The 23873-nt window shown below is 51.6% G+C and overlaps 1 protein-coding gene across 11 annotated transcripts in view; it reads left to right on the forward strand.

The window, feature by feature from the left end:
- Positions 1 to 23873, forward strand: part of RBFOX3 (RNA binding fox-1 homolog 3) — a 440999-nt gene that overhangs the window by 222598 nt on the left and 194528 nt on the right. For all 11 annotated transcript variants that reach the window (XM_070773955.1, XM_070773960.1, XM_070773957.1 and 8 more), the window contains exon 3: positions 15131 to 15238. The gene's annotated coding sequence lies outside the window, so the exon portion shown is untranslated. The remainder of the gene's footprint in view (positions 1 to 15130; positions 15239 to 23873) is intronic.

Below are 23873 nucleotides of genomic sequence, written 5' to 3' on the forward strand. Positions count from 1 at the left end.
GGGCTGTCCTGATGGAGGGGCTCTGGGTGGGGGGTCAGCCTTAGAGGCCAGTGAGAAGTTCCCTGTACATCTCTGCCTTGTCGTCTGGGCCTTCAGGCAGCAGGCTGGGGAGGACCAGATAGACCTGGGCCAGAGGCCCTGTCACACACCACCACGGACTGTAGTTCTCTCACCTGTAAAGCAGGAATAAGGTTCCTGTGAATCAATGTACAGAAGGCATCCAGCTCAGGACCTGACCATACTCCCTTCCTTTCCCTGTGCACATAAATATCAAACCACACAGCCTACCAGGAAGATCCAGATCTTTGCTGCACCCTCTGCATGATTCCTGGTGGTCAGAAAATCTCAAGTAGGTCCATGCAGGGGCTGAGAAAGAAGAGACATACTGGATTCTTCTATCTTCTCAACACCAGTTGCAAGAAATCAGGAGCCAAGGTGAGACAGGGAACCCTGGGAAACGTGACCAGAAACCTGCCTTGCCAGGCAAAGGGTCCATCCACCAGTGGCTCCCACCCTGACATCCTGATACCCTTGTCCCCAGCACCTTTGACAGCCTTGTTCTGGGAAGAAAGCACCCCAGAAATATGTAATCTCACCTCTTGCCAGTTCTTAACCTGGGCTTTTCAGCAGGAGGAGAAGATGCCTGATTAGAATATCTCTGAAGAGGGCAGTGAGTTATAGTAATGGACACTCTTCTAGCTGTCTCTCCCGCTCATAAATCTATCCCCCTCTGAAAGTGCAGATGGTCCATAATCGTCCATCACGCCGGAGTTCAGCACCGGACAGCTCCCGGGTGGGTTTTTCCTAGGAGGCTCCTTTTTCTGCAAGCTAAACGGAACTGCAGCTCCGCACAGCCTCTCCCCATGATGGAGTGCAAGCGGTCCAGCCATCAGGAATGATTTAGGGGAGAATGAACAATAAATATCCAAGAGGTTGGAGCTCAGAGCAGGGAGGCAAAGAAGGCGCCTCTGCAGCTGTACTTACATTTCTGTTGTTCTTTTCATTTATGTTTAAATTTTATTTCATGGTAGAGGGACTGCAGATGTTCACATCCTGAGAAGGGGTTGGTCTTGACTGACCTTTCTAAGGAGCTCCTTCTGCCCCCATCACAATGATGAGTGAAGGACTGAGGTCAAGGGGCCGTTCTGTTAGGGGAAATGTAAGTGACTGGGTAGTTGACATTTAGGGATAAGTAAGTTCTCTGAAATCTTACTGGGCTCACTGACAAGTCCCTCTGAAGTTAAAGCTGTATCTCTTGATGAGATGGCTCAAGCTGTTCTCCACATTCCTACTGCAGATGGGCCCAGGAAAGCCCAACCCAACAGGCTGCCCAGCCCCTCCTGTGGGGCTCCCAGAAATGAGCCCACTACTTTGTCTCCCCTGGGGAGGACCAGGGGCGAGCAGCTCACCTATGGCTAGTCCTTGTTCAGTGTCTCCTGCCTGCTCCTCCCCTGGCTGGGCTCGCACAACAGGAATGAGCAGAAGTGCCATTGCCTGTTGCCTGGGGTGGGGATCAGCTCAGGACTTGGCATTCCTGAAAGGCTTCATTGTTGTCTACAAAGAGCTGTTGTGCCCAGGGTGCTAAACATGTCAGCTGCGTGTCCTACCGTGCCCGGAGCCTTCATTATAGGGCTTGTCCTCTGCACACACACACAGGACAGTCCCTGGAACCATGACCCTGCCCTGGGCTGAGGGCAGCATTTCAGAGCTGTCCACCCCTTCCCTCTCCTGTCTCCCCACCCAGAGGCTGAGGAGCCAGAGCTGGGCTGCGAGGGTGATGAATGAGCGTCTGCCTCCTACAGGTGCCGGCCCACTCTGCCAGGTGGTGCCTTAGAGCTGTGTGGGCAGACTGCCTGCGCTCCCCTCTCCACGCCCCACCCCCACCCTCTCCAAGGGCCTCTCTCCCCCAACCCAGGAACCAGATCCTCTGAACTCTAGGCTGGGGGAGGCTTTCAGGGAACAGTGCTGGGGACATGGGCCAGATACCTGTAGCATCAACTACCTGCCCACCACCAGAGGGGCTGCCCCCAGAAGGTGGGAGGTGAGCCACAGGCCTTTCTCTCAAGAGGGAGGGGGGAGTTGCCAAGGGGAGTGCCTGGCACTGGCTGCACCTCCTCACCAACCCTCAGAAATGGAGTTCCCCTCTGAGGTTTCCTTGTGCCCCTGGGTGCCCCCTGGAGAGCAGCACATTCCCTGAAAGCTGAAGTCCATCACTCTGCTCCTCCACCAAAGGCAGCCTGTCCAGAGCCACCACCAGCTCATGGCAGAATTGCTTCTCTGTGCTCCCTCCTGGGCATGACAGCCACCAAACCCCCATAGCCAGTGACTCCGAGCCCCCTGAAAGGATGTCCAGAGAGGGGACAGGAATGCCCCCCTACCCATCAGTCCCCAGACCTGACCCGCATGCTTAGATGATGTGGCAGGCAGAAGGATGCCACGGAGGGGCCAGCTATTGTCACCGAAGCAGGCGGCATCCCCCTCTCCCCCCATGAGGGGCTCAGCAAGAAGTGGGCTTCCTCTTCGCAGCTCCCACAGAGGCACTTGAGTGATTCCGTTACTTTTGGAAGTGGCCACCTGAAGATTTGCAGATAGCCTAGAAATGCAAGATCCTGAGTTCTTATCCTGCCCCGCCAGCTTGACAGCACGAGGTCCAAACAATTGGTCTCCCTTCGCTGTGTGCATCTGTGCACTAATGAAGCCTGGCTTGGGCTCACGTTGGTGGATCGCTCCACGCACCACCGGCCATGGGCAGAACACGCCGTTCTCACCAGCTCTCAGCAAGCAGTCGTCTCTGGCTGGGGTGGAAGAGCACTGAGTTGTGGCACTGCCTCCTCTGCAATCCTGGCAGCATTGAGAGCGAGAAGACAATGAGGTGTGAGCGCCCATGACAGGGAGGCTTGGAGCGGGGTCCAGGCGGCAGGCAGGTGCAGCCACAGGGTACCAGTGTCTGTTGGTGGCTTTGCAGCCGCCAGTGCAGCATCTTTTCTTGGCTAAATGCACTGCCCTCACTACCACCCAACACGCTGGACTAGGAAAGGGGCTTAAAACCTCAATTCCTGATACGGTTGATGCCTAGTAACCAGTTTCTATTCTCCACCCCAGGGCAGGCTTCCTGTGGTCTACAGGGATGGTGGGAGAGGGACTGCCCCTTGTCTGTGCTGCAGCAATGACTTAACACCAGTAGTAAGAGATGAGGGCTCCTGGAACCAACTCTCCATGCCCCTGGAGCCTCTGTGAGAAGTCCTGGCCCAGTGTTTCTCTTACCAAGATCTGGATATCATGGACAACAGCAGCAGATCTTATATCGTTACACACCAATTCTCTGTGTCTTTTACACACTTTCTTTCCAGTCCCAGTGACAATGGGATCAGAATGATAGGAGTCCCTGTTTGGCACCTACAGCACTGTGGTTTAGGGTGCCTGGCAGCTTTGCCCAAGCTCCACATCCACTATGTTTCTTACTTTCAAACTAATGGCTGTGACAAGTAAGCATGGGGCCGATTGTCCACACCCCGTGCCAGCCAATCTCATATCCTTCCCTGAGTGCTTTGCAATTGCTAGAGCTGGGAAGCGGTCTTCCAGGCACAGGACTTTGGAATCACAGCACTGTGCATTAACTTATGAAGCATCCCAGACTCCCTCTGTGGACCCAAAGACAACCCTGGGTATTCTCTCTCCAGATGTGTGGTGTAGCTGGGGCTCCACAGGTGCAGGTGGGGCTTTGAGACCCGTGAACCTGCTTAGGAATGTTCGTCTTGGTGACTGGCTGGCTGGGCTCCTTCCCTTTCCATCCCAACTCTTGGGCATCTCGTTCACCTGCTGTTGCCTTTGGATCCTATGTGACATGGGTTTCATCATTCCCAGGAAAACAAGTTTCATTTAGGAGCCAGGTCCTTAGCTCTTCCCTCCGCTCCACTGCCCCTGGTTGGGTCTGCTCCACGTGGGGAAGCAAACTAACTTTTATTAAGAGCTTGCTAGGTGCCAGGCTCTGTGCTGGGAACTGTGCCTGGGCACACTGCCTGGGCCAACTCATTGAGTGGCTTGGCATGTTCTGCCAGCCCTTCAGTGTTACAGTCTCAGTGAGACAATAACCTGCTGGCCTTAGTTCCACGGCAGGCGCTCTGTAGAACCGCTCTTGCTCTCTTTCTTGGTTGGGGTGCCCTCTCTACTCCCGCCCCCCGTATTTATCACTCCTTCTGAGACACATCATGAATCCCACCCTGACAGCGTATGCCCTGGTATCTCTCTACTTGCACCCACCTCTTTTTTCCTTACCCCAACATTGTTCTGTGTCAACTCTTGCATTTTTAAAGTTAATAATAGACACGCATGCAGACTTGAGAGCAGATCACAAAGGTTCGTGCTAGCTCCTGCATTAGAATGCAGATTCCTAAAGCCTTTTGGCATCCTCTAGTCTCCATTTCTCAGTCTCCCTGTGCCTGGTAAACACTCATCCCTGTTTTTCCTTCTCATCTCTGTCTCTCCCTCCCTCTGTCTGATGTGTCTTCTCCATGAGCCCAGGGGCCACGATACATTTCTGATGAGAACTAATTCACCTGCTCTTCATGGAAAACAGACCTGGGGGTTTCTTTGCCATGACTTAAAGTCGCTTTGTGTCCCAGCTCAGCTGAGGAGGTGTGTCGGGGCAAGGTCCAGAGGAGACAGGGGCCCTGAGCTCAGCGGCTGTTGCCTCCCCAAGACCTGCTGCAACAACAAGAGAGTGCCTTGGCCATGTGTTTGGTTTCCTTCCCTGGTGTTGCGGAGTTGGCATTTTATACAAGGAGGACACAGGTGGGTCCCCGGGGTCCCCGGATCTTTGTAGGTGGGAATCCACCTTTAGAAGATGACAGCATCGCTCTGTGCCCTGAGCTCCAACTCCTCATTTGAGCACAATAGGTTTTAAGCCCAGCTGTCTTTTTCAGCCCGTCTGAATCTGAAACACAAAGGCCATGAATCAAATTGATACGTGGTGTTTCATGGCATGTGGGTATCGGCAGTGGTGGCGTGTGGAGGCTTCCTCTCCAGGGACCCCAGTGCCCCTGTGGTGGCCTCCCCCAGTGCCTCCTGTTACCTCTAGGACCTGAAGCTGCTGTAATGGAGGCTCCTGGCAGAACGTGCCAAACTCTCTGAATGTGCCAAGAAGGTGGCTCCCCAGGGGCATGAGGAATCCATTTCCCGCTTACCTATTAGTGCTGGCGAGAGCCAGGCTGTGACACAGAGAAGTAGGGCGGCTCCTCAGAGCCGTGCCTGCTGCAAACAGTAGCAATCCTGCTCCAGGATTTTAGGGGGAAAGACAGATATGCACAGAGCAGTCAGGCAGAGCTCACAGCTGTGAAGTGCAGTGTTTCTATGTTGAAGGCTCTATTGGCAACTCAGCAGTGGGCAGCAAGCAGCTGTTCTCCAAACGCACCCAGGGAAGGAGGTGGGGAGTACTCTCAGGGCTCCTCGCGCAGGATCTGGGATACATCAGAGGAAGGATTTTCTCTGGCAGTGGGGTTGGTTTGCCAAGGGAGAGAGAGCATGGGGAACGCCTTACCAGGAAGCATTTAAAAATTGTACCAGTTCTCTTGACGTGGACGGTCAAAGAGGGTCCCTGCCTCAAGGCAGGAGAACGACGGGACAAGCATCGTCAAATCTGTTCTCCAAGCAGGAAGATCTGGGGTCCTGCTGGACAGCCAGGGCACTAGGGGCCCTAAGTCTGCTGCTGGCCCTGGTGGTGGGCTGTCTGCAGAACCTTCTTGTCCTGGGGCTTGGGGTCACAGTCAGCACCAAGAGGGACTCTGTGGGGAGTGATTCCCAGCCCTCTCCCTCCAGAGGCTACAGTCATAGCTGTCAGACAGCAAACCCACCACAGCCTTCTGGAAAGGTGTCCACACCTCAGGAGCCACAGGCCACCCACGTGGTCCCGCACCACAGGACATATGAGCCAGCCCAGGGTGCCCTCAGCAGCAATTTGCCCAGGGCCCTCCAGTGAGCCGATCTTGAGCTTTGCACCCGGAAACCGGGCTGAGGCCTCCTGGGTAATGGCTGCTTGGGCCAGCCAGAGGGTTTGTACAGGGAGGTCACCCAGTATCTCCCAAGTGGCCAGCAAGAGCCTCCCTGCTCTCTCTCCCTCTCCCACCTCTCTCACTCTCAGCCTCTTACCTGTTTCGTTTCTTCCTTTCTTCTGAGGCCCACCGTCAAGCCCCCAGGTTCCCTCCTTTTTTGGGTGATGCAGGTCTGACTGCTCTTCCTTCCCGGCTCCAATATGTCAAAACTTCGTGGCATTAAAGAAACACGGGGAAAACCATCTGGGAAGTAGGTCATGTAAAAAAAACAACAACCTGCCTATAATTAAACCAGCTCCTTGCAGGGGGCTGTCTCCGGAAGAGCCGAAATCCAGCAATCCAGCATCAGCTTCCTCCCCCCACCTCCCCACATCTTCCTTCCTTACAAAGAAAGTCTCAAGATGCAACACTAGGCACACAGTTTTCCAACAAAACCCCATCAGGCAAATAATGAAAACATCACGATGTTAGTACTTTGACTGCCTCTTGACTGCACTATTGAGAAAGGAAGATGGGAGGTGCGGTGGTGCTGACTGTGGAAGCAAGAGCTGGAGGCGTCGGCTGTACTTTTCATGAAGCAGACCTCTCCAGCTCGTTTGGCCTTGCAGTTTTGTTTTCTGGATTTTAACATGTGATTGGTGGTGTCCTCTGGGTTAGAGTTTTGGATGATCCATGATGGTCTCCTCCTCTTCCTTGTGGTCTCCTTAACCCCATGCTGTTTTTCTTCCTGGCCACTGGGTTAGCAAATAACACCTGAACCATCCCAATCTTTAGGTCCAGAATACTTTTATTTCACTCATGACAAAGATTAGTCCTTGCAAGAGCCCAGCTGACAACTCTCAGGAGCTTCTGTCTCTCATAAAACTTGCTGACAGCAGGCAGACAGTTCACGGGAGGAAGATTTACTAACAATGTGCTGGAGGTTTTTCCAATCCATGAAGTGACTGTTTTCAAAGGAGGACGGGCCGGGGGCAGTTATTTCTAGATACAACAAAGTGGTAAAGCTTAACTTTCATTCTCAGAAAAGTCGTTATGAAACCAAGTGATTAAGACTTGGGAGTTAGTGTGTGGTGTGGTAACTGTCTTGCTGATGTAAAGGGCAAGACTTGTCAGTCACTTCCAATCTCTTTCCCTGCCAATACAGTGGCCCAGATGGATGAGAAGAATGCCCCACCCATGACTCACCTTGGCCTCATCAAAGATTGTGATTATTTTTTTTCATTAAAGATTGCAATTCTAACCACATAGCAAGGTGCTAAACAATGTACTGGTTATCCGGGAAGCAACTAGTTGTTAAGGAGAAGTTGAGGGCTCAGGGACACCGTGCCAATTTGCAAACAATCTCAGGTCTATCTTTTCAACCCAAGAAGGCACAGATTTTGTCCCCTTTTTGGTTCCAGCGGAGAGATTCTCTTTTCTAGAATGCCCTTCCACACACACCAGTGTTGCTTTCCATATTTGCTCCAACCTTGATTGCCAGTGGAGTTCTCCAGGTGGACCCAAACCACCAGCCCTCTGAATGGAAGTCACGTGTGCTCACCGACACCCCTGTCCTGAGTGAGCTCCCCAGCAGGGGCCTCCCTGGACTGTAATGGCATCTTTGTTCCGAGTTTGGCGTGAGCTGAGCCAAGGCCTCAAATACTGTGCATTGACTTGACTGCAGAATCAATAGCAACTTCCTTATGGCCATTTTGTTTGGAGATAAACATCTAAAGTTTGATGCATTGGGTCTGGTTTTGTGGAAAGAGCGCAGACTTTGGAATGCGAATGACCTGGGTCTGCAATTTCAGCCAGGCTGCATGCTGACCGTGCGGCCTTGGACAAGTGACAATCCCAGTGTCCCGGCCTCTTTGTCTGAGTTATGGGGCAGCTGTTGGGGGGTGGGGAATGGGAGGAGGGCTCAGGAGCAAACAGAGGGGAAACACCAGGCAGGCAGTTTGCTCCTTGTAAAGTGTTAGCTCCTTTCTTTTCTTTGAAGGGTGTGCCTGTGTGTGCATGCTTGTGTGTATCTGTACGTGAGTGTGTGTGTATGTTTGTGTATTTAGGCTGGGCAGTCAGACAGCTGGAAGCTAGGGTTGCCAGGTAAAAATACAGGGCACCTGGTTAAATTCTAACTTCAGATAAACAATGAATAATTGGTAGTATGAGTGTGTCCCAAATATTGCATGATACGTACTTATACTAAAAAAAGCCAAACACATTATTTATTGTTTACCTGAAAGTTAAAATTTAACTAGTCATCCAGTAATTTATGGAGAAGGAAATGGCAACCGACTCCAGTATCCTAGCCTGGAGAATCCCACGGACAGAGGAGCCTGTCAAGCTACTGTCCGTAGGACTGCAAGAGTCGACCGGACTTAGGGATTAATCTCCCCCCCCAACCGCCCCAGTAATTTAACTTGCTAAATCTGCAGCCCTAGCTGGGACAAGGTTTTTCACTCCGGCTGTAAAATGTGACTGACAGAAGCAGGCATGCAGGGGAGGCTCTGGTGGCCTTGGGGGTGGGGGCTGAGTGAGGAAGGGCACCAGGCTGCTTTGCCCAGCTCACCTAGCCCAGATTCCTCGAGTCTCTGTTTGGGCCTGGTGACTTCTTTTTATTTTTTTGTTTTGGGGGGTCCTTCAATTGCCTCAGGCAGAACTCTGAGCGATAGACAGTCTTGGCTGGGAGCAAGGGCAACAATCAAAGTTTCAGCCCAGTGGGGTTGCCCACCCCCCAACTCGGGGCTGACCCTGAGTTTATGCTGACTGTCCACTGAACAGTGGACATTACACTGAACAGTGTCCACTTGGACTGCTCACCAGGCCCCATCTACCTGCTGACCCAGATGCGGGGCAGTGTTCTCTGGAAGCTTACTCATTTGTCTCGTGGGTGACATCTGATCTACCTGAAACAGGACCCAACAGAACTCAGAGCAGCTGCCAGACAGTGTGCCTGCCCCCCAACTCCCCACAACCGAGTCCTCAGCAAAACCCTTCCACCTTCTCAGCCCCAAGACGCCCCCGCCCTCGCAGCTCTGTTCCAGGCCCTCCGGTCTCCACCTTCACTAAACCACTGCCTGCTTGTCTGTGCCTGCGCTGGCAAATGACACCCCGATTCCAATTCTCCCAGCCAACTCAGTGGGCGCCGTCACCCTGGCAGATTCTGGTGTTGGCAGCAGGGGGCACATAAGGTGCAAAGGGGAACTAATGGGAAATAAAATAGCTTCCCTCCCCCGAAGACCCCTCCCAGCTCTGCCAGCCAACAGAGTGAATTGTTTTCAATCCAATCTCGTTTTTATTGAAGTTTCCTCCAGGGTTAGCTCAGGAGACTTCTCCCCCAGCCTTTTCCATGTGGCCTTATTTACCAGAATCCCCTCGACATGGCATTTAAGCGTCTCCATTAACATTTTGTGCATCTTGCTCATGGCAGGCATGGGCCCTCCGAGACCTCCAGGGCGGTGGGCACGGCGGCAGCCCGCAGAAAGGCCGGGCTTATTTTAATTGGTTCAGAACTGTGGCTGGCGACCACAGAGGGGTCCCTTTCCTTGAGTAATGACCTGGAATTTGATCATGCAGCTTTTATTAGCTTGTAACACAGAAAGTGGAACCGTGTATAAGATCAGAGCCAGAGCCGGGGGCACGTCTGCCCACCGTGGCACACTCAAAGCCCGGTCCACACTGGAGGACCCAGACAAGTGTGCCTGTGCAGCCCAGTGGATAAAGGATGGCAGTTCTCAGGGTAAATTGCCCTGGATGGATTTCTGCCTGTGGAGCAGACCTGCCAGAAAGCTCCCAGGACTCGGCCCCTCATAATAGAACAGCCACCCTGCTGACCCCTCTTGTGTGGCTCTGGGTTCCTTGTCTGCGTGAAGATCTTTGCTTGCCAGGGAGCGAAGAAGCCCTCTGAGCAGTCGGGGTCTTGTGGTGCTCGTCCCACTGTGGGGAAACTCAGCTCAGAGGACAGTCGCTGAGTCCCCCAGGCTCTGTGTCCTCCCCTTGCATTTTAGGGGGGAGAAAAATGTGAGAACCCGAGTTCTTGGAAACACAGATGGTCTAGTCTCCAGAACATCTGGAGACTGATCGTCCCCACACCCAGGACCCTCGTTTGGAATGCAACAGTTTCTGCTTAGGCTGGTGGTTTCTAAAGAAAATCTCAGTGGACAGTAGAAGAGACAGTTCTGGACTAGTTTATTGTCCTTTAAGTGGAGGGAGAGCGGAAAGGGCAGATCTGACTCTTCTGAAGCCACTGTCACATATGTCATTCATCTGTTCATCCACCCGGGCCGCGGATTTCCGCTGAGCCACTGAGGGTGTAAAACACTCTGCTACTGCTGAGGGACTGTACACGTGTCATCCGGGTCTCTCTCTTCCTCAAGGGGCTTCTAATCTAACCATGCTTATCTCAGAAAATTTTTGGAGACTTAACGACAATTAAGGTAAAATATAATAAATATCTATGTTTCTCTGCTGCAATTAACAATGATTAACATTTAGTTATAGCGCGTTGTTTAAAAAAAAAAAGCTTTAGAGATGGAGGACAAGTCCCCTCTGCACCCCCAGCCTCAACCCCTCCACCCAACACCCAGAGGCAGCTCTGAGCATCAACTTGGTGTCCATCATTTTGTCCCTCGAAAACACACGATCCAGCAATCCCACTGCTGGGCATACACACTGAGGAAACCAGAAGGGAAAGAGACACGTGTACCCCAGTGTTCATCGCAGCACTGTTTATAATAGCCAGGACATGGAAGCAACCTAGATGCCCATCAGCAGATGAAAGGATAAGAAAGCTGTGGTACATATACACAATGGAGTATTACTCAGCCATTAAAAAGAATACATCAGTTCTAATGAGATGGATGAAACTGGAACCTATTATACAGAGTGAAGTAAGCCAGAAAGAAAAACACCAATACAGTATACTAACACATATATATGGAATTTAGAAAGATGGTAACAATAACCCTGTATACGAGACAGCAAAAGAGACACTGATGTATAGATCAGTCTTATGGACTCTGTGGGAGAGGGAGAGGGTGGGGAGATTTGGGAGAATAGCATTGAAACATGTATAATATCATGTATGAAACGAGTCGCCAGTCCAGGTTCGATGCACGATACTGGATGCTTGGGCCTGGTGCACTGGGACGACCCAGAGGGAGGGTATGGGGAGGGAAGAGGGAGGAGGGTTCAGGATGGGAAACACAGGTATACCTGTGGCGGATTCATTTCGATATTTGGCAAAACTAATACAATATTGTAAAGTTTAAAAATAAAATAAAATTTTAAAAAATTAAAAAAAAAGAAAAGAAAACACACTTGCACACATATAACCATGAACAACAAACAGACCATAGTTCTCCCACTTCTTAAAGTGCACATACGTGACCTCTTTCTGCAACTTGCTTCTTTTGGCTTTGTGTTTTTGCAGCTCCTTTGTGCATTTCTGATCCATTCCTTTTGTCTATTGTGGAGAAATCTGTCTTAGGAATCTACGGCTTTGTCTTCACCTGCTCTGTCCTTGACGAACACTCTGGTTGTCCAGAACCAACAGCAATGGTATTGCTGTTGCGACAGATTTCTCTGGGCTCATCTCCTCTGGCCCTGGAGATGATACCTGGTTGTGAGTGGCTGGTCTTAGAATGTTCCAGATCCTGCCCACAGCTCTCCAACTGTCTGGACCCGCCCGTGCTCCACCAGCTGTCTCGTCTATCCTCACTGAGATTGCCAAGCGTGTCTACTTTTGTCCACATGAGAGCTGAGAAGTGGCAGCTTGCTTTACTCTAAATCCCCTGATTCTTGCACACCTTTCCTCTGTCTGAGACTTCCTTGGTGGCTCAGACAGTAAAATGTCTGCCTACAATGTGGGAAACCTGGGTTCAAACCCTGGGTTGGAAAGATCTCCTGGAGAAGGAAATAGAAACCCACTCCAGTATTCTTGCCTGGAAAATCCCATGGATGGAGGAGCCTAGTAGGCTACAGTCCATGGGGTTGCAAAGAGTTGGACACGACTGAGCGACTACACGACTGAGCGACTTCACTTTTCCTCTGTTTACCAGCAGGCCTGGGACTCTGCCTACTCCTGGGGAACTGTGGGTTAATCCATCCTCTACTCTCCCACTTGGGAAAGCAGTCTGTTCCCCGGAAAGATTTAGGGCAAGACCTGAAATGGTTCTACTTGTTTTTAAAAAATTAAGAAAACCATTCGCAAATGTCTCGACTCCCTGTTAGGCCCCCAGGGCCTGCACCCCACCTCAGGAGTGATCACGACCTCTGAGCTCCCTGGCCAAAATGCCAAGCAGCCTGTGTAGGGCCCTGACTCCTCCTTGCCCTCTAAGTTGTCTGTTTGCTGAGCCCTCAGGCCCTGCCAGTCTGGACCACAGGCCCTGGGACCCTCAAAGCAATCCCAGGAGAGGGATAGAGATGCAGGGAAGGGTGAACAGAGGTCTGGAGATGTTTGCCTTTGGCCGCAGGGTGGCTTCCAGAGGAGGTGGGAGAATTGGCAGGGGTGTCCCCTGGTCTAGGGGGCGTGTGGTGGTCTCAAGCCTCCCGCTGTTCTCTGGGAGAGATGCTGAAGCCACAGGGGCCCCCAGGGATCACCGATGGAAGCAGTCTCTGGGCAAGTGAAGCAAATAGCCGATCTCAGGCCTGGCCTTGGCACTTTCTCTGCAGGAAGAGACTGGATGCCATGCCCTCCTTCTCTGCCCTGAAGGTGCCACTGGACCTTTTCCATTTTTCCATCAGCCCCTCCCCCTGCCCCCACTTATCTACCTGCCTGGGGCTTTCTGCCCCTTCCACCCCCAGACAGCCCAGCTCTGGCCTGAGTCCCTGGGGCTCCGTCCTGGGGATTTGGGTGATCTGGGGTGGGAAGCGGTGAGGTAAACAGGAGCAGGGTGGAGTGGCTAAAGAACAAGTGGGTAACGCATGGACCCCAAGGCACTGGACCCACTAACGCTTCGTCCTGGCTTTCGTGCTTGGAAGGCACACAGGGGCCCCTGTCCCCTCTCTGGCACTTTCCTAAACTAGCCCCTGTGGTGTGGCTCTGCCTGTCCCACCTCCTTTGATGATCCTGCTTGGAGCAGGCGGAGTCAGGGCTGTGCAAGAGGGCAGTTATTAAGGAGTCCACATAGCAGGTGGGGAAACCAAGCCTTCCAGAGGCCACTGTAGCAAGAGTGAGGACAGTGTGGCCACCACAAGCCAGGCACCATGTTCCCTGGGCCTCCAATCTGCACCTTGGCAGGGGCGAGGGGGTGTTTGAGGGTTCTGTGCCTCAGTTTCCCTCTAGAATCTCTGGAGGGGTTCATGCATTACAGCAGGAAGAAGGCTCCGAGAGTATGATCAGAGGCACTGCCCTCCCTAGGCCTCTGTACTGAACTCCTGTCCCCTCTTCCCTTCCTGGGTAGGTGGGAGTGGCCACTGAGCTCTCCCCCAGTCCTCTCCTGTGTTTGCCCGAGAATAACCTGGCAGCGGCAGCAACACAGTTTATTAAGCCAACATAATCTTTTAAGTACGTGAGCCCCAGAGAACCCTGAGGTCCGCATACGCTTGGAGGAGCTTCCAGGTCCGAGACTTGCAGGCTGCTTGAGACTGGGGGGTCAGGGGTGTCCCCATCCCAGGAAAGGTCCTGCCACCCTCTGTGTCCTCGCCCGGCCTTGAGTCGGGACACAATTTGCTGCCCCCCGTTCTCTGTATTAGTCTTTTAAAAAATCTGCTCTCCTCTTGGTCTCCTTCCTTGCTTCCTTTCCCACCCCCCTTCTTTGTCCCCTGGAACTTTTCCTGGTGTGCCTAATTCCTGGGGGCTGCAGCGGCCTCGGGGACTCAGCCCCACCTCGCTGCACACACTCAACCCTGAGAATTGATTCCAAAAGCGATTAGTTACAGTACAGTAGCGCTGCTAACTGTGGCATTTTGCTTTGCAGTTATTGATACATCATCAGAATTGAGAAGCCATCGGCAGGCAGGGGAAGAGGGGGCAGCTGAGTCGGGGCACAGGGGAGGGGGCCTGGAGACGACTGTCCTGCAAATGCAGGGAGCCTGGCTCTGATGGCAGGGGTGGGTTTTTAGGCCTTGATAGAAGCAGGGGCTGGGGCGTCACATGGGAGACTCTGGAGGGCCAGGTCATTCCCAGCTCGTTCTCAAACAGACGACTAGGTCCTCGATGCCTCCTCCTCCCTCCTGCTTTAGTACCATTGCTGGGGCACAGCTCCTTCCCTGGGAGTGGGGACTGCGTGCTGGGCGGAGCAGGGGGTGGGACAGTGGCATTTCTGGTGCTGTTAGTGGATAGGGTTGATCTCTTGGAGTGCGTGCAAGCTAGACGCTCTGAACCAGACAGAGTTCTCCAGAGAAATGGAATCAATACTATCTATCTATGCATCTGTGTAGGTATCTACCGACACACGCGTGTGTGTATCCATCTACAGCTAGGCGAAGATACATCCTGTAGCTATAGAAGGAGGGTAGATCTCATGTAGAGATAGAAAGAAAAGAAGAAAGATGGAAGAAAGGAAGGAAGGAAAGAAAGGAAGGAGGGAAGGAAGAAAGGAGATTTGTTTTAAGGCATTGGCTTCCACGGCTGGTTGTGATGAGAGAGTTTCAGTGCGTACATAAACTGCAAGGTCAGCCCCAGGCAGAGTCCCTGGTCAGCCCCACCCCCCTGGAATCTAAGCTGGTGCTGGGGAACCACAGTGGTAATGGGGTGATGCTGATGATTTACCCCCTAACCTGACTCTGTTGACCTGAGTGAAGAGTTGGGGCCTGAGTTGGGAATGGGTGACACAGACCCTCCCAGCATCAGTCTGGCCACGGCCAGCTGGACCCCTTGGCCTGCTGGCCCATCCCCTGGCATCCCAGGGACCGGTCCAAGTCTCACTGCAGGGGAGCAGAGCTGGGAGCAGCTGCCGTTGTGAAGGGGTAAGCGGGGACGCCTCATTATAACTCCCCCCAGCCTAATGTTTTCCAGTCGCAGTGTTCAAAGGATGCGGTTCCCATGACACTCTGTCCTGTGATATTTTTAATCAAGAGCGCGGGAGAGCGTTTGTCTGATGCACTTCAGATATTCAGAGATGGAAATGGTTTTGTTCTCATGTTTTCTCTTTTCAACCCAGCACTAAGTCAGAGCTGCCTGAGGAAGACTCCGCACACGTTTCCCTCGAGCTGGTCTGCAGGCCCCTCTGGCTGGGACCCTGTCCTGGGAGCTGCCCGTCTGCAAACAGGTGCGTGCCCCCTTCCAGCACAAATTCTGCTCCACTGACCTGGTCCTCAGACCCAGGGCATCTCAGAGGCCCAGGGGTGGGGCTGGGGCGGGGGGATGGGGCACAGCCGTGTCGCAATGTGGCCTGGAGGGGTATCGGTCGGGGAGCCATGGTCAGCAGAGAGGAGGGTCCACACCTGTCCCCACCACTTGGCTCCTGGGCCCCTCTGTGTTTTTCACCTGGCCTCACCCCACCCTCTCACTGAAATGCAAATCAGCGCATGTATGATAATTAATAGACTGATCAGCCAGCAAGGGAGGTAAGTAGATAAATAATTTTAATGATCCTTGGGTTGCCCATAAATTCCCTCACTGCCTTTTTCATTAAACTCTCTGTTTACAGGCGTCATTTATACTGCTTGTCATTTTGCCGACCCCTCCCTACTTCCCCAGCGGCTCCCACCAGGTCTGACCCAGGGTGGATGTGTGGGTGACGGCAGGTCCTGCCTCGGCAGGGCCTGGTCTGGCTCAGGTGGCAGCAGGGAGCGGGGCTGGGCGGCCACAGGCAGGCCGTGCTCAGCACCCCGACGCGGCCGCAGCCTATATTTAGGCAGCTCAGGAACCTTCATTATGCTTGGCACCTGTGCTGTGGGTCTGAGCTCATTGTCCTCCCCAGGGACGGCTTCGGCCTATTAATAGCCTTGGCTGAGGTTTCCTCATTGCTCCAAAGGGCCAGGAGAGAAAGTGGGTTAATAAATATAAAAGAAAACTCTCTCAAGAGGGCCTGGGGCCAAACTGTCTCCCAGGCTCTCCGGGAGCCTGGCTGCCGAACCCGGACAGGGCGTGAGGTTCCCTTCACCCTGGTCTCCTCCACCGCAGAGGCCCAGGGCCTAGGCTGGCGGGTCTGGGGACCAATGTGGAGAAGCGCTCCCAGGTTTCCATGGAGCTGGAACAGAGGAGGCCTTGGTGGGCAAGGCCACCACCCTGTGGGGCACAAGAGGGACTTGGGTGTGGCCTCTGTGCCCCTGGGAGGAGGCAAAGGGAGAGGACATCCTGGGCTTTCCTGCCTCCCCTTCTCCCCAGCATTTTGCTCCTGACCTTCTATGCCTACTCATCTGTGCATAGAAGAGAGACCCTCAGGGTGGTCACTGGGCAAGATGCCTCCCTCTTGACCTTGTCTTCCACTCCTGGGGGCCAAAGCAAGAACAGTTCAGACTGAGTTAGAAACAGCTGTAGAGAGAGAAAGGATGCCTGGGGAACAGAGTGGGGAGGACCCAGGGAAGCTCTCCAAGGACAGACGTCCCCGGGGTCTGCTCTCAGCTGAAATTCAAGAGCATCAGGGGCGTGCTGGCCTCAGCATTCTGGACTGGGGATTATCAGCTAACACTGCTGAGGGCCTGGGGCTGGGGACGGGTTAGTCCCTGCCTTGTTTATTCTCAATATGGTGCCGTGGGAGACGTTCTTAGAATTTGTCCTCCTTCAGGTCAGGGCGCAGGGTTCAGGGAGGTCAACGCCACCAGCTTCTTTATGGCACAGCCTAGACTCACAGCTGGGTGTGTGGCCACAATGGCCCGCTGCCTTGGGAAGCTTTGGGCCCTGTTGTTCAACTCCTTCTGGGTTTCACCAGTCGGTAAGGAAGCCATCCCATGGGTGTTGCTGCTTCTGTGCAGCGGAAGCGCCCAGCCCGATGCTGGCATCTACAGCAGGCCTCCTGATGATGCTGGCCCTTCTCCTTGGAGGGCGGTGTTCACCCAAGGCAAAGAGGAAATTTGGACTGAGCAAGTGGAAAGCCTTTTGAAGTTTCACTCAGTGGAATTAAAGTCTGAAAAACGGCCCAGAGGAGGCTCCCTGCCCTTTCAGGAGTTTGTCTAGCTCAGAGCTGTGCCACCTCTGGTGCTGTTTGCCCAGCCCACACAGCCCAAGTGGGAGGGAGGTGGGCCAGGAAGAAGCAGAAAGAGCTGACAGGCATCTTTTCCAAATGCTTCCTCCCTCTGGCAGTTCAGGGGCCTTCTGGAGGAGTGGCCACCCAGCCTGTTTCAATTATGTTCTGTCCAGAACTGGCAGACAAGGGCACGGGCCTTCCATTAGTACAGAAAGCTCATCTTTCTATAACCAGAGAACATCCCTCTCAGAGTTGCTCTGCATCTCCTTGGCTTTTCTGATCACTTCACGGCATTTTTTATAGTCTCTCATCTGTTTCTGTTTGGGGGTCACCAAGAAGGAAAAAGTGAACTTTCACTTTTCACTTTCATGCATTGGAGAAGGAAATGGCAACCCACTCCAGTGTTCTTGCCTGGAGAATCCCAGGGATGGGGGAGCCTGGTGGGCTGCCATCTATGGGGTCACACAGAGTCAGACACGACTGAAGCGACTTAACAGCAGCAGCAGCAAGAAGGAAAAAAATAATAAATCAGAGACAGAGCAAACTGCTGGTCCCCCATGATGGACATCACAGCACGGGTGGGCCAGGCCTCCTTGTCACCATCCCCAGCTCTGCAGCCCACAATGCCTAGTTAAGGGACATCGAGGATAGGGCCTCTCCACCTCTCCTGAGAGGCCAGTTCAGAACATCGCGCGGATAAGTCTCGTGACTCTGCAGTGGTGACATTTGCTACCATGGTTGAGCCTCACCCAGCCCCATCAGAACTGTCCCCCCCTTCCCCATTGTGCATGAGGACCTTGCGGGGCTAGGAAGTGAAGGGCTGCCACAGGGACTCGTGTCTTCTGGGTCTTCTGATCCCTTGATCAACATGTGCCAGGTGGAAGTGGTTTGTCCATGAACTGTCTTGGAAGGCAAACATGCCCGCCTGGCTGTGGGCATCTTGGCCACAAACTGGCCTCCTCCAGCAGGGGGTTGTACAGGACAGAGTGGAGTCCCAGGGGTAGGAGCCCCAGGGTATAAGGAGCTGAGTGAGGACATTGTTACTGGAGTTTGCTGTGTCCTTGGTTTGGAGTCAACTCTGAAGGCCTTTTATGGGGTTGAGGGGTGACATTGGGGTGTGTGTGTGTGTGTGTGTGGTAGAGACACTCCATGCTGGCGAGGATTTTTTTTCTCAAAATTCTATTCCTAATCCTGGAATATGAAGGAAGTAGAAATAGGGCATTGCTGTGGTCCAGCTGCTGTGAAAGAATGTCATGCACGTTGTATCTTGACACCCATAGAGCATCATAGAATGTCTGAGCAGTGTGGGGGAGAGCTGGGGAGCTTCTTGTCCATCTCCCTCCTTTTATGACCAAGAGGGAGACCGGTCTCTGAAAGGCCGCTGACTTACACCAGGACCCTCAGCCACGTGCAGAGACAGCTCTCTTGTTTCCCGCCCAGGACCTTTGAGGGATGGCATCACTGTTGCACTGAGTAAAAGTACTGCCTTCAGTGACTAGCAGTCCTGTCCCGCTGGTCCTCCCACTACGACTGGAAGGGCGGAGGTGTGAAGTAATTTCACAGAGGTCTGTGTGCTCCTGGAGATGAGTGGTCTGAGTGTGCTTTGTCTGCCTTGTTTTCGGGAACTCGTGTATGGATGTGAGAGTTGGACCATAAAGAAAGTTGAACGCCAAAGAATTGATGCTTTTGAACTCTGGTGTTGGAGAAGACTCTTGAGAGTCCCTTGGACTGCAAGGAGATCCAACCAGTCCATCCTAAAGGAAATCAGTCCTGAATATTCATTGGAAGGATTGATGCTGAAGCTGAAACTCCAATACTTTGGCCACCTGATCCAAAGAACTGACTCATTGGGAAAGATCCTGATGCTGGGAAAGACTGAAGGCAGAAGAAGAAGGGGACGACAGAGGATGAGATGGTTGGATGTCATCACCAACTCAATGGACATGAGTTTGAGTAAACTTCAGGAGTTGGTAATGGACAGGGAAGCCTGGCATGCTGCAGTCCATGAGGTCGCAAAGAGTTGGACACGACTGAGCGACTGAACTGAGCCCCTGGGCCATGGAGCAGTGGGCCTGATAGAGGGGAGTGAGGAGGGGGGCAGGTTTGACGTTGGTCAAAAACCAAACGCTGGAACAGCGCCTCCTGCCCTGATGGTGCCTCAGGCCCCCAGGGTGGGTAGAGAGTGGCCATGTTGGGCTGACACCTGGTCACCAAGCCAGGGAGCTTCTTCAGTGTCTGAGGGATGAGTGTGGGATCCGTCAAGAGAAGCGGTATGAGGCAGGAGCCAAATGAGAATGAGGGATCTGGTTCTCCCACAGACGTGAGTGGGTGTGAGTACATCTCACTCTGAGGAGACGACTCTGGCTTTCAGGGTGACCTTGTGGCTGCAGCCCACGAGCCACCAACACCCTGGAAGATGCTCAGAGTCAGAGCCAAGAGTGCGTGCCCGCTGCTTGTCTCCCAGAAGCCCTTTCACCTTCCTCCCCTGGGGCTGCAGGGTCTAAAGACCTTCAACGGGATCCCTTTTTTTACACCTCCCTTTTCAAATTAAAACCATCTCTTAGTACCTTTTCATTATTACATAAGTGACAGATGATCGTTGTAGAAAATGCAGGCAGGAAAAATGAAGGACGAGCACACACCCATAATCTGACTATCAGAAGCAACTGCTGTCAACACCTCAGTGTCTTGTCATCTTCCAGAGTTTTCTACATGTATGAGTTTGCCAGTATATTTCACCCATAGGCGTTGCTTTGTAACTTGGGGTTTTGCTGTTGCTTAACAGTATTTTCAGGAACTTATTTCTAGGCAGATATTTACCTTGTTTTTAATGATTGAATATTACTTCACTGCATAGAAGTACCATAATTTCCTTAGCCAATCCCCTCTGGTAGGTTTGCATGCGTGCATGCTAAGTTGCTTCAGTCATGTCTGATAGACCCTATGGACTGCAGCCCACCAGGCTTCTCTGTCCGTGATTCTCCAGGCAAGAATACTGGAGTGGATTGCCATGCCCTCCTCCAGGGGATCTTCCCAAGCCAGGGATCAAACCTGCATTTCGTACGTTTCCTGCTTTGGCAGGCAGGTTCTTTACCACTAGCGTCACATGGGAAGCCCCTCAGATAGATTTATAAAGACTAAAACAGGCACTAACCACTGATCCTATGTCCAAAACACTGCACCACATTTTAAGAAAGCAGAAGATTAATTTTCCAAACAAGAATTAGGAGATGATCGTTCACATTATCAAGACCTCTGCAAATATACCCTCCAAAGACCATCTTTGAGAAATGGACTTCCCTAGGGTCACTGAAGTTACAACATATCAACTCCCAATTCACACCTGCCTGCACAGAGGGTGATGGGTCTGGATCCCCGTCCATGTCCCTTCCTTCATGGATGTCCTTCCCAGGTCCACAGAATGTGTGTGCAGGCGTGTCCACACACTAGCAGTGCACATGAATGCATACACATGACACACGCATTTACTCATGTACACATACACGTGTGCCCTCACACACATGTACACTCACGCACATGGACCCATGCACATACACAAGGCATCTGGCAGCTTTATCCCATTGTCAGCTGAAAGGCGATGTTAATTTAGTTCATTTTTAATCACATCTATTTATCAGGTGGTCTGTGCCCAGCAACCATTACTAGGAATAAACTATCATTTCGCTCTAAAAGATAAAGGAAAGTGGATATTGATGAGGTGAGTCTCGTCAGTGCTCCCAGCCCATGTGACTTATTATTTAATGAGACAGATAAGCCTCTGAAGAGAAACTGTTTAGGGACTTTTAATAAAACCAGGTTTGAAAACCCCAAATCCCCAGCCTGCGGGCTAGCGTCCACAGGCTTAGCAGGGGGCGGGGGCGGGTCCCGTGGTGGTGTCACCATCCGTGAAGTGATGCTATAAGCTGCCCTAAGAGCATCTTTGCCCTGACAAGTCTGGCTCTAGTTACCCACCCTCCACCCAGGCCCACAGCTTGCTCCAGACCATTCAGAGGAGGGCAAGGCCAGGCCGTGCAAGAATGGTGCCCACAGAGGGCAGCTGTGTGTTTATTCATATACCAAATGAACCATCAGTAAACAGATTTCTGGGACATTTGTATTCAATTTCAGAATATATATATATATATATATATATATATATATATATATATAATATATGAATTGTTGTTGTTTAGTCACTGAGTCATATCTGACTCTTTTATGACCTCATGGACTGTAGCCCGCCAGGCTCCTCTGTCCATGGGATTTCCCAGGCAAAAATACTGGAGTAGGTAGCCATTTCCTTCTCCAGGGGATCTTCCCAACCCCAGGATTGAAACCCACAGATTCTTACCACTGAGCTACCTGGGAGGCCCCAAATATATGGATATGGATGTATTCTATATATGCATTTCTAAGGAGTATATTGGATTAAAATTCACGTAACATGAAATTAACCACCTTAGAAAGTGAGCAATCTCTATACCTCAGTTTCTTGGAAGTATTCTATATATGCATTTCTAAAGAGTATATTGGATTGAAATTCGCATAACATAAAATTAACCATCTTAGAAAGTGAACAGTCTCTATGCCTCAGTTTCTTGTCTTTAAAATGGGTTGGTAACATCTTTCCTGAAGGACTGTTGACAGGATTAAAGCGGTGTTTACTGTATATGATGGAACCAGGACGGTGCCTAGTGCATGCTGAGAGTTCAGTGGGTGTGCAAATATTTTTAAATTTTATTTTTTAATTGCTGTAAAATACACAGGGCCAGATGTACCATTTTAAGCACTTTTATGTGAGCAGTTCAGTGGCATTAAGCACATTCTCATTCTTGTGCGACCATCATCACCATCCACCTCCAGAACTTTCTCATCTCTCACAACTGAAACGCCGTTCCTGTTAAACACTAACTCGGATTCCCCTGACCCTGGTGCCCACCATTTTTGCCTCTATCAATTTGATTGTTCTAGGGACCTCACATATGTGGAGTCATACCTTATCTGACCTTTTGTGTCTGGCTTCCTTCACTGAGCATAATGTGCTCAAGGTTCAACCATGTTGTAGCATTGCCAGAATTTCCTTCCTTTGTAAGACTAGGATTCCACTGTGTTTATCCACATTGTATTTATCCATTCATCCATCTATGGACACTGGCGTTCCCACCTTTTGGCCGTTGTGACCCCTGCTGCTCTGTGCATTTCTATTCCTCTGTCTTGGGGTGAGGGAAACTAAATTGACTTGGAAACTCACTTTCCAATGAAGCTCTCCTCTCCCCACCCTTCCCACACATAAAGACAAACACACACATACACACCTATGAAATCAATCTGCAGAAGACAGGCCTTTAGAAGGTGGGCTGAAGCCTTCCTGGGGAACACATGTTTGGGCATCTTTGAGGCTTTAGGTCTTGAAAAAAATGTACCCAAAGGAGACAGTTCCCCACGCCACCCCCACACCACTGCTGCTTTGTATGAGCCTTACGCAAAGGCTCAGGGGCCATGTCACCCTGAGATATTGTCTTCTGTTAACTGCTTGCTCAGATAGGTACCAAGTCCAGGTACAGCCCAGATGGATGACTTGAGGGCCAGAGGGACCAGAGTGATGGGAAAGCTTAGAGCACATCCATGGGTCCTGACATAAGGGGAACTGGATCCTGGGGCTGGGACCCAGAGCGCTCTGGTGGGGTTCTCCCAGGTCCACCCTGGAGGAAGAGTGTCTTCCAACTGGAATCCACTGGTTGGGGCGTGTGTTCAGACCGCTGATTGGCAGGGGCTGGGAAGGGGTGGTCTGGCGACCACAGGATTTCAGGAGCTGATGGTGAGCAAGAAAGGCACCTGTTCCCCTAAAGTAACTGCAGGAAGTAGCTTCATCCCAAACACATCTGAGTCTTCACTTTAGGATTTTTGTCTATAAATGTAGCCACATAAGTTGCAACCTTCTGAAATGCCAGTTCTTTCTCTCCTAAGGCCGATTCATCTTCTCTGGAAACAAAAAACAATGTCACTTCCCCCTCAAATCACCAGGGTCTCTGGCTTTGAGTCATAGGAGGCTCCTGGTATTTCCCTCAAACCCTAAAAACATTGGTTTGGGGACTAAAACACCTTGAGAGGTCAATCACCACAGGCAAAAGAATAATAATAATGTAACAACAGTAACGATACATGCTTTATCCGAAGTGCTTTTTCTCCACCGATCCAGGCAGAGTTCCCACTGTCCTGCTTTCTCATCCATAAATGACTCTGTGTGGTATATTTTTCTGCATCTATGTCTTCTCTACACGTGGATTCTCCCCTCCCTCCGGATTTTTGCCCAAAGTAATATGTTAATGGAAAAATCCAGATGAACGCTTTTGCCAATCCAATATCAATGTAATTAATTTCACTTTAATTAAGGAACGAAAAACATTTTCATTGAAAATCAGCTGCAGTTTAGCAGGATCATATCTCCCATTTTTGAGTGATGTCACCCATTTTTCTTTCTGACTTCCCATGTCCACTAGATTCTTGGTGCTCCCAGAGCAGTACTGAGCTGACGGGACCCGTATCAGTCAGCTGGGGCTGCCATAACCGAGAACCACAGACTGGGTGGCTTAAAAAACAGACAGCTATTTCCTCATAGATACGGAGGCTGGATGTCTGAGGGCTTGTAGATGGCCATCTTATCTCTGTTTTCACACGGTCACCTCTCTGTGCATGCGTGCTAAGTCACTTTAGTTGTGTCTGACTCTGTGTGACCCCATGGACTGTAGCCCGCCAGGCTCCTCTGTCCATGGGA

Source organism: Bos indicus, chromosome 19, assembly GCF_029378745.1.
Source record: "Bos indicus isolate NIAB-ARS_2022 breed Sahiwal x Tharparkar chromosome 19, NIAB-ARS_B.indTharparkar_mat_pri_1.0, whole genome shotgun sequence".
NCBI classification, from domain to species: Eukaryota; Metazoa; Chordata; class Mammalia; order Artiodactyla; family Bovidae; genus Bos; species Bos indicus.